The following is a 10,834-nucleotide window of genomic DNA, read 5'->3' on the forward strand; positions in this document are numbered from 1 at the left end:
ACTAGGTCATGATATCAAAGGTGTTATGCTCTGAAGGATGATATTCAAAACCTTATTGATTCTAATGCTATATCTATATTTTTGAGGTTAATAGTACGAATAAATCTGTTGCACCTCCTAATAAGAATTCACAAATCTACACTAATCCTTTTCCTTCACATTCAACAAATGTCATTAATTAACTTTCTTCTTTTGACATTAGTTATGAAGATAAGATAGAAGAAGCTAAGCATGTGGTTAATCATGTTGACTCTTAACCTTTGATTTCTTCCCCACCTGAACCTAAAAAATCACCTCTTATCACCTTTAGTCAAACTAATATGTTTAAGGCACCTAATGATCCTCTTTACATTACTGCCAGGGTTTCTCATATTCTTTCTTGTGGTGTTTTGATTGATCCTTCTTCCATTGTGAATGTGATTACTGAAGAGCATCTTTATAACAAACAACTGCTCAAAGATACCTACGATATATCTATTGTGTGGATTCAAATCGGCAGTGGTTTTATTTATCATCCTCAAGGTTCTATAACTCTTACAAAAAGGGTTATTTATGCTACCTTTGTTTTTATTCCCACTTTCAATCAATTTCAAGTTAAGCTTAGTATTCTATAGCTCTCTTCCATGCAAGTTGTAGCATCTCCTATTCATAAGTGCATGAAATTTCCTCGTAATGGAGAAATTATCACTATTAAGCATTCCCTTTATAAACTTTCACGTCCTTGACATTGTGTTGAGATTGATTTTTACTGGCCTGATAATCTTTATCACTCTTATCAATGATATAAGGTAGACAATATTCTTGAGCTTAGCCTTCCTAAGGGTGTTCCTCCTCTACCTATCTTACCTACCCCATCAGTTTCTTCAACCATCGCTTCTAAACGTATTTTACCTTCTTCATCTATTCCTTCAACTACCATTCATGAACATGTAGTTGTTCCCTCTTCGAAACCTATAATAGTTGATCCTAATCCTTCTAGTTTATCTTGTAAAACCATTTGTAAGCAACATGCATGTTAGCGTTGCAAGAATTGTCAAGCTAAGGCTAAGGTTAAGGCTCATTTTCTTGTGTCTTGACCGGCGTCTTCATCTCAACCTTTACCTTCCTTTGACCAACCCATGCGTGAGGCTTTGGAAGCAACTAATCAAGGTAGCAATATGCAAATGGATAAACATGATGATTAGTTTTTGTATTTTAGATTCTATTAATCTTGATATTGAAGACACTCTTGATGACGAATATGTTAGTTTTGATGATGAATATATTGATATGGATTGTGATTTTCCTAACATGCTTTCTATGTAGCTTACAATCACTTCTAGTGACTCCCGCCAGATTCCTTGCTTGGATTTAGTTGTGATTCCTATCAAGTTGGATGTTGTTTCTCTCGCAAGTTGCCATCCTTCCCCTAGCATTTCACACCTAGAGGAGGGGAGGGGCACGTGAAATGCTTGAAATGGACTTCCTTTAACATGGTAGCTTTTGTGTTTCCGTGTGGTGTTGTGCTTTTTGTTATATGTTTTGTTTAGATTGCTTTAGATGATTCTTGTTTCTCTATTAGCATGAGAGGATAAAGTAATCGAACTATCATATACATTCTTCCATTTGTAGCTCTCTTCTTCTATATGTTGTTAAATGTTGTGGTGTACATGTGTTATTGTTTGTAACAATGACCTTATTTAGTCTTCTTGGTTGCTCATGATATGCTAGCACCAATTCCTTTTTGTCTCCATGTTATTGGCCCAAAAAGACTCTTACATTGTGTTGTAGTTCTACATCCTGTAGGGAATGATGATATTTCATACTTGATATAATATTACATATTATCATATGATCATATGGACCTCAAAGTTGGTAGATCTCTTCATGTTCTCCCTTTTTGTTATGAGTTCATTTCCCTTGATATGTTTTCTTTTCTGGGGGAATCTCACAGTGGAAGCATTTTTAGTGAATGCATGCATGCTTCCATTAAAGTCATTGCTCTTGTTAAGGTGTTTGTAATTTCTATAATGTGGGGGTATACACTCTACTCATCCTTTTGATCATGGAGTAGCAAACATGGATTCTGAGTACGGCTTAGGGTACTTTATTCTTTTATGCTTGCTATGATTTATGGGTTATCCTCAAATCTATGCATTGTTGCTTCATATTTTTCTTTCTCCTTTTGCACACTATCAGTTTCCTTGAACTATTGATAGTTCCTTGGGGCCTTGGCCTCTTTTGATATCTCTCTAAACTACTGATAGTTTGGGAGGCTCAATCCTTGATTTTGATCCTTCTTTAGACTATTCACAGTATAGGAAGCTTGTTTTTGTTTTTTATCCCTTAAGAACACACACATCCTTATGGCTAGGTTGTTTTTTGATTCTTCAATTTGAGACATGGAGTTCCCTTGAAGTTGGATCCTTTGATGGATTGACTAGCATGCCACACAGACTTGCTAGTCCATTCAATGCCATCTCCTATAGAGACCTTCCCTCCCTTAATTTTCTTTTTCTCTTTCTTCTCCTTGTGTAGTTCACAATAAGGCACACAAACCTTATTAGAAAAGTAACTACACCTCCTTTTTGCAGTGCTATCTCTCTTATTGTAATTTTGGATATGATAAAGACTCAAGTCTTTGTGGGGTTTGATTATTAATTTGTCTCCTAAGTCATGATAAGATCAACTTTTCTCTTTTGATCAACTTTACTGTGAGTTTGAGGCAATTCATACTCCCGTTGAAGTGGGGGCTAAATGTACCATCTCAAAATGGATGCACTCATCTTTTAGGACATTTTGGCTCATGTTTCATAGTGGCTTCTAGACCTTCTATTTTTTTTCCACCTTTTTCTCAGATCCATCTACATTCCACTTGAGCTTTTTGAGGTTTGTCTCTTTCCTTCTTTGAGAACAAGTTGACCTAGCCCAGAAGAGGTCAGCCCAATTCGACCTCTTTCTGAGTGATTGCAAAGCACGGGGCCTGAAACAGTCTCGTGATTCCAAATCATTAACTTTCACTCTCTAGTTGACTTGTATTGTTTTCCTACCTAAAAACTAGTATGTAAGGAGACCTGGAGGCTTCATTTTTCATATCATACCTACATGCAAGCTACACTTACACTTTGCAATCAAAGCATTCAAACAGAGGAGTTATCATCAAGCATTAAGGAATCTTTTGTGAGCATTTCCTCTTCAAGATCTAACATATTGTTGGCCATCAAGGGATGAGATCTACATTGAAGCATACATTGTTTTTCTTCATTGATGCACATTTACATCCATGGCTCCATGATGTGGTTATGGTAGATCCATTGCAACTTGTGGAGATATCCTACATTTACATATCGAATTCAACATATACAACATAGAACAAGGCACAAACGTTATTGACAAGGGTTTTTACAAGAAAGGTGAATACTTACATTTATCTTGTTTCATTTACATACATTTACATTCTCAATTTAAGGTTGATTCCTCAATCTAAGGCTTGCCAAGGAAAACCCTCATCCACCCAACAATAAAAACCTCAATTTTGTGTGTGCAAGACCAGGATAGTGAAATTGTGATTGCAAATATGGAAATAACTCTCCAAAATCTTTTCGAGGAATTTGAATCAACCTTGTTACAATGGCTTGGGAACATAGTGACATCGCGAGAATCATTTCAAAATAATTACCACCAAGTCAACTTGTTCTCTGCGCATTAGTCAAAAAATCAATTTTTGGGTTTTCATTATGTTCAAGGATCCACAATCAGATTTTTCAATTACATGTCTGGATCGACACTTCCACTATGCATTTCAAGACGAGTCTTCTATCTTTCAATTCAATTCATAATTTTAACAAAACATTGTATCTTAATTGGGTTGATTGTATACACTTGACACCTAGATCTATATTACTTAATCAATTTGTTCAATTTTTCATACCGAATTAGTTCAATTCCTCATACACATTATCACACACGAGTCATAGAGATTATTTCCCTATATTGCATTCATTTTCACAATTCAAATTCAGTATTGGCATCCCTTCTTTTTCAGCCTTACTAATCTAATTTGGGTTCAAAAGGGAATCATATATAGAGATTCTCCTTTACACTACACATTTGAATGCTTTAATTGTGAAAAATTGAGCTCTAGAACCTATTAAGCATCTCCATTTTTCCACTAGATAGCTAGTAGCTACATAATATATCTTTTATATGTGTAATGTCGATTATCTTAGTCTCTAGGTGACTTAGACTGCAAAGAGCTTTAGCATTTTGGTTGGTATGTAGAAAGTCATGGAAGTATCTGAAGAATGTTTTCCATCATTGAAGTGCCACTACTCTAAAATTCTTCTTTTATACCCCCAAGTTAATGTCAAGTTATAGTTCAATCTCTTTGATTCTAGTGTAACAATCTTTCTTTGTGTATATGTGTATGGAGCCTAGTTGTCTCATCATTTCTAGTACAAATGCCTACGTATTTGTCCATGGTTATTATATTTATGGTATTAAATATTTTTTAAGGCGAATTGCCCATCCTTCACAACCATCACCATCCTTACTTAAAGAATTGAAGTGCAAGTGTTATCGGTCAATATGGTTAGCTAGTTCTCTTGTGCTTGTGGTGAACGATCAAATAATGTTCAATTTAAACTTGCAAATATTCCTTGATTATTCTTTTTTTCATTTTGCCAAAGATTTAATGGTATTAGAGACTGTATGGGCTCTCAAGAGTAGGGGAATAACTACTGACACTTCTTCTTCATGCTTCAAGCCTCTGTTCTTAGGCATTATTCAATATCACCATTTTGGAAAGTCTACCTTGTGAGAAACATGATTATGGGATTATTCAAGTTCATGTTGTGAAAATAGTTAATGTTACTTTTGCATACATTATTCATAATTGTCTTGTGTAACTCATTGTATTCAACATCTATGAGGTATAAGTCTTTTAGAGGTATTATAGATGTCAAGCAATTTTTATTATATTGTAAAAGGTCATACTACTATTGAGAGCACTAGAGTAAATTGAACATGTTTTGCTTTCCATGTATACAATGTTCACAAAAATCAATATTGAGATTATAATCATTAAACATTTCAATATGGTTTTTGATTTTTTAGGAATTTTTTAATGATTAATTAGACCAAGTCTTTGGAACAACAAATATGAAGTTTCATTTCCAAGGAACAAGCACTCTTAGGGGTCTAGAAAGCACTACCATATGGAAGTAGATGGAACACATTTGTTTGGTGTTGGTTCTAGTGGTGAGTATGCAGACTTTGAAATGCGATACTTTGACTCAACAATAGAACTATTACACTAAACAATACATGTATCCAACTAAAATAGAGTACCAATAGAAACACTTATAGTAAGCATCGTAGCTCCTACAATCTTGTTGAATCATCCTCTAAAGAAAGCAACTTGTATATTCATACTATTCACTTATGGAAAAAAGGTTCCTTTCCATATTCAAGATATACTAAACATCATTGACCTCCTTCAATCTACCATTAGGGAATGCGATCAAGTATCTTTCATGGGAAATTGTCTTAAGATAAGATTAATCGCATGGTTACACCTTCTCACTGTAAAAACTTCATACTATTATTGTCAAAATTAAAATAAGATTTTTAAATTTTTTTCTTTTGTTGTCGGAATTAAAATTATTATTATTTTTTTAACTGTACTAACAACTAGATTATTGGGCTGACAACAAGATTTTTTTCTTTTATTATCAAAATTAAAATAATAAAATAATTCTTACATAAATGTTGACAATAATAATATTCCAGCGACATACAGATCATTTCTAGGCCAAAAGCATTTTCCAGATCGATGTGAATGTCTTGTGATTGTGATTGTGTTTCAAAAGTTACCAAACAAGCCAGTCCTGAACCAAACAACAAAAATCACCTGTGAAGCAATGGCACCTACGTCCGCATCCATTTTGCCGCCCAAGCCTACGTACACAGCCCTCTTCGCTTTTGGACTTGTTCTCATTTTGGCTTTTGTCTCTTCATTTGTGGTCGTTTTTGTTCAAGTTGGGGATCCTGGATCAGTTTTTACATCGGCTGCCCATGACTCTGACTTCCACGGCTCTGCCCTAGCAGGGGTCCATTTCGTCCTCCCTAACTCGTCCTTTGGGGTTGGGTTGCGGTCGATTGGTGGTATCTCCATGGCGTCTCCGCCTCATGGTGCTAGCAAATCTGCAATATCCTACGTTGATGTTGCCACTTATGAGGTGGGCATTGGTGGGAAGCCATTGTGTTTGCAGTCTCGTGATGCTATGCCAGTTGTAGTTAGTAACTTGTTAACGATTGATTTAGAGCTAGATATTGTTGATGGGGTCTATGTTTATGTGGATGATCTCTCCTCCAATGTTGCTATCTTTCATTTTAAGGGTTTTTGGCCCTCTCTGCCAGAGTTGCACGCCTAGATCACCCATGTTTGGAAGCCTTTCATTTCAGGTATAGCTCAGATATACCCTATTACAAGGGGTTTTTTCCTTGTGAAGTTTGAAACTATTGAAGATAGAAATGCCATCCTGTGCCATGGTTTCTCATGGGAGGAGGAGTTTCCCTTGATGGCTAAACCTTGGTATAAGGAGTTTGACCCATCAACGAAATCTTTTAACAAGATCCCTTTGTGGGTCAAGTTACCGAATCTCCCCCTTCACCTTTGGGTGGATTTTGTCTTGGAGGCGGTGAGGCAAGCCCTCGAGGACTTCTTGTTGGTAGATACGACATCTTCCAATGTGTATAGGACGATGTATGCCTATATTCATGTTGAGATCGACATCTCCAAGGGACTCCCTAAAATGATTAATTTGAAATCTTTGCATGGCCCTTAGAACTAGCCTCTTCATTATGAGGGCATCCCTTTCTGATGCAAGATATGCCACAAGACCGACCACCTTGCTACCCTTTGCTTTTCTGAAAAATCAAGACCAAAGAAGTCTCCTTCTTGGTGGAAGGGGGTTTCAGATGATCACTACATGGTCCAGAAAGATTCTTCTGTTGGGAATGGTGACTCTTCTTAGGACCCTTTGGTGGCAGACTCAATTGTTGTTTCTGATGGCACGACGATCCCTACGGTGGTGACATCTTCTGTTCACCCGCATTTGGATTTTGTCTCTAGCGATTCGATTGTTGTCCCATCTACGGCTTCGTCTTTGGTTTTTGTTACCTCATCTCTAGAGGTTATTGATCGTTCTTCTGCTGCAGTCCATTCCCCGGCTATGGGGGTTTTAGGGGATGGTTGTGGTGTTGTTGACTTTGCTTGGCAAAAGGTAGCTGGTTTGGTGGAGGATGGATGGACCACGGTTAAAGGAAAAAAGGTCAAGCCCTCCACTCCTTTTGATATGGCTTTACATTCTCAAAAGTTGGGACCGAAAGGGAAAGCTTGAGTTGTGGTTGTCCCTTTCGTTGGTTTTCCTAGCTTTTTTGGCCTGTTGTTTCTTTGTTGTCTGACATGGTAAGGGACATATTGCCTATTCCTCTTTTTTTTACCATGGGGCTTCAAGTGGTTATTCAAAACCTATTTGTGTGGCTGATGAGTATTGTATTATCTGTAATACCACCCTAGTCACTGTGTCTTGTTGGGTGACCTATTTCACATTTGGTCTATAGTTTTGTATGGTTTGGGCTTCATTAAAAAATTTATGATCTGTATAGGGTTTCAGGCTCCCTTCAATACCTATTTTCCTTAATAAATAATAATAATATTTCTAAATCTCTATAATAATAATAATACAATTATTCATGGGAAACTGTCTTAAGATCATAAAATTAAAATAAGATTTTAATTTTTTTTTCTTTTGTTGTTGAAATTAAAATTATTATTATTATTTAACTATACTGACAACTAGATTATTGGGCTGACAACAAGATTTTTTTCCTTTATTATCAAAATTAAAATAAAAAAGTATATTTTTTAGGTAATATAATTGTATTATTATTATTATAGAGATTTAGGAATATTATTATTGTTAACGTTTATGTAAGAATTTTTAATTAATTAACTAAATGATTTTTTTTTTATTATCAAAATTTAAAAGTTCAGAATTTTTTTTTTTTATGGATAAGAGGTCGAAGCCAAGATTAAAATTTATTATGTGTTACAATCTATTATTATTATTTATTAAGTGTAAGTAGATTTGAACCCAAGACCTCTATTTACTATTGTATTGTAGGCTCTTGCCTAATATGTATTTAATTTTTAATATAAAAAGTAATCTTAAATTTATTATCTAAACTTTTTGAAGATATTATTGTTATTTTCTCTTTATAAATGTGAAGATATTGTCATTTTATTTTATTTTCACTAAAGATTTTTCTTGGGTATTTTTAATTAATAAAAAAGATAATTTGTAATGATAACAATATTTATTTATTTTATTGCCAAAATAATAGTTAAAATTAGGAATGAATAATATTTAACATTGATCTTCTCACGTGAAATTTTTTTTTCTATCACCACAAATTGGTTCTGCGATTTCCTAAAAGTTGTATTGTGGATTTTAACAAAACACAAGGGCAGTCCCACATTAAAATCCTATTAGCTAATTAAATAATAAAATGATGTTTAACTTCAAGTTCAATATAGATTTGATTATGATGTTAGTATTTTTTTCTAAATATTTTTTTTGCATTAGAACAAAATATTATTGTTATTCCAGTTTAGCTCTACACTTATAAAATTATTTTTGCGCCTACAAAAAAAATAATGTTGAAGGATATTATAAGATATTTGTTATAATTTTTTTTCTTGATCTAATATTTAATTACAAATGTCTTAATAATAGTCTACACTATCCATACCTATAAAGTTGCACAATTAATTTGTTAATTGATGTTCTAACAAATATATGATTATTATAAAATTCAACGAACTCTAGTTTAAAATACCAACACTTTTCCTATGATAATACTAATTTTAAATAATTTCATTTCTTCAAACATTTAAAAGCCAAACCAAATATCTTATAATATTATATTTGAGAAATTAATTATACCTTCCTAATGTTGATTCCCAAGAATTCAAATCTAGAAACTCCATGAGACTTTAGGTTGATAGCACTATACAACACTCTTTATAAAATACTATCGAAGGCTCTAATGATTAGGCTAAAAAATGTAATCCATAAATTAATTTAGAAGAAAAAATTGGTTTTGTCCCTAATAGGTCTACCTACGATGAATAATCATTAGCCAAGAATTAATTCATTCAACACAATAACTAAGGACCCATGTATGATGATGAAATTCGATATCTGCAAAGCTTACGACAAGGTGGATTGGAGATTTCTTTGCAAAAGAATGAAAGCATTTGGATTTTCCTACCAATGGGTTGATTTAATCTTTAATTGTATTTCAACACCCAAGATATCCCTATTAATTAATGGCACACCAGGAGGCTTTTTTAATACATTGAGAGGGATAAGACAAGGATACCTTATATCTCCCTTTCTCTTCATTATTATGGCTAATGCATTTGGAAGGATCATAAAACTGGCCCAAGTAGAAGGAAAAATCAAAGGAGTCAAAGTTAATGACAATGTGGCTAGGGTTACACATCAGCAATCTGTTGACGATGCAATATTACCAAGAGAAAGCTCCATGGAAGAAGCCCAACAGTTTAAGAAGATCATCAAAACATATACGAAGGCTTCAGGTCAATAATTTAATGAAGAAAAATCTAAGATTTTTTTCCTCAACACACCCTTGGATCTTGAAAGAAACATATGCAACATTATGGTGTTACAAAAAAGGATCTTTTTTGTGTAAATATCTAGCAAGTCAATTAGAAAGAGGAGTACAAGAAAGTAAGACATGGAACTTGATTGTAGCTAAAATTGATTTTAAAAAATGGAAAGTTGGAAAGGGAAATACTTAAACAAGGCAGGTAGATATACTTTGAGCAAAGCAGTATTGACAGTTATTCCTACCTATCAAATGTCTTGTCTACCCCTCCACCAAGGCACCAAAAAATAATTAGACAAAAAAATTAAGAAACTTATTTTGGCAAGGAATAAATGAGAATAAGAAACTAGCCATGATAAAATGGGACCAAATATGCAGAACCAAAGAATTTGGAGGCCTAGGTATCAAAAATTTAAGTTGGCAGAATGAGGTGTTAGGAGCCAAACTAGTATGGAAAATGTATCAAGAACGGGATAGTAAATGGGCTTAAAATTTATATCACAAATATTTAAACAATTCAAATTGCATAACTCTCTTTCACATTAGAAATCCTCCTAAAGGCTCAAAAGTCTAGAATTTTATGATGCAAAATCAACATCTAATCTTGAATAACCTAATTTGGGATACATGAAACGAATAGGATGCTCTTTTCTCGGAAGATTCATGGGATGGTCTTCCTTCATCGGATAAATCAAATTCACCTATTAACATTAAGAATAGTTCAACTCAATTATGGGGCCCTCATGTCAAATATTATATAGAGTGTGTAAATGAGGATAGCCAAAGAGGATGGCATTGGAAAAAATTAACAACTACAACTTTGACTAGCAAAGAGAAAATAACATTTGAAAAGTTTCTGAGTAACTGATCAAATAATCACAAAGTAAGGAGTGACAGACTAGTCTAGGGCCTAGCTAAAAATGAAAAATACAATGTCAAAAAAGGTTATGAAACTATTACCAATTTGCAAGGATGGGAAAAAACAAAAACCCCCTTAATATGTGTTGGGACCCAACATGTCTCCCTAAGGCAAGTATCTTCCTATGGGCGGTGATGCAAGATAGAATCTTAACAATAGATAGATTTTCTAAGTTAGGCTTTGAAGGATCGTCAAGATGCGTGTTATGTGAAAAGGAATCTAAAATAGATGGGTACT

The sequence above is a fragment of the Cupressus sempervirens genome, chromosome 4 (genome assembly GCF_028749045.1).
Source record: "Cupressus sempervirens isolate cs-2001-9-10 chromosome 4, ASM2874904v1, whole genome shotgun sequence".
Classification (NCBI taxonomy): Eukaryota; Viridiplantae; Streptophyta; class Pinopsida; order Cupressales; family Cupressaceae; genus Cupressus; species Cupressus sempervirens.